Genomic DNA, 665 nt, shown 5'->3' with positions numbered 1-665 from the left:
GTTCTTCTGTGGGAAATTGTAAGTTTAGGTAAGTTTGTTCATAACTATTTAAATAAATTGTTGTCTACTGCATTATAAACATGTTTCAGCCAGATGAACGCTATGAATCTGTTCTCCTCAAGGTGGGACTCCATACTGTGGGATGACTTGTGCTGAGCTCTATGAGAAGCTTCCTCAGGGCTACAGAATGGAGCAGCCCAGGAACTGTGATGATGAAGTGTAAACACAGACAATCATGCGTTCTTGTAGTCACTTTCCATATTGATTGACTGCAGTTGTATTAATAATTAATAATCCATATAGGTATGAACTTATGAGGCAGTGCTGGCGAGACAGACCCTACGAGCGACCACCATTTTCGCAAATATCTGTCCAGCTCAATAGGATGCAAGAGGCACGGAAGGTAAGGAAAAAACAGACTGATGCTTGCATATGTAAAACTCAGACTACCATGCGGAGGTTTTGTGGGTTTTTAACAGGGGAATTGCTATGTGGTTATAGGTGGTTGCTAGGTGGTCTCAGTTTGATTTGATCAAAAATACAATAAAAACAGTAATATTGTTCTCTATTTTAATATAGTTTAAAATGTAATTAATTCCTGTGATGGCAAAGCTGAACAGCCATTACCCCAGTCTTCAGTGTCACATGATTCTTCAGAAATCATT

At 38.9% G+C, this 665-nt stretch overlaps 1 long non-coding RNA gene across 1 annotated transcript; it reads left to right on the top strand.

The window, feature by feature from the left end:
* The first annotated feature begins 12 nt into the window (after window positions 1–12).
* Window positions 13–397, top strand: LOC107682321 (uncharacterized). The gene is made up of 3 exons (XR_001633452.1): window positions 13–28; window positions 123–219; window positions 304–397. It is a non-coding gene; the product is annotated as an uncharacterized LOC107682321 (long non-coding RNA).
* Window positions 398–665: the final 268 nt, after the last annotated feature.

Source organism: Sinocyclocheilus anshuiensis, unplaced genomic scaffold (genome assembly GCF_001515605.1).
Source record: "Sinocyclocheilus anshuiensis isolate Anshui unplaced genomic scaffold, SAMN03320099.WGS_v1.1 C32059278, whole genome shotgun sequence".
In the NCBI taxonomy this organism is placed as follows: Eukaryota; Metazoa; Chordata; class Actinopteri; order Cypriniformes; family Cyprinidae; genus Sinocyclocheilus; species Sinocyclocheilus anshuiensis.
The sequence above is the reverse complement of the archived record's forward strand: the minus strand, read 5'-3'. Positions and strand labels throughout refer to the sequence as shown.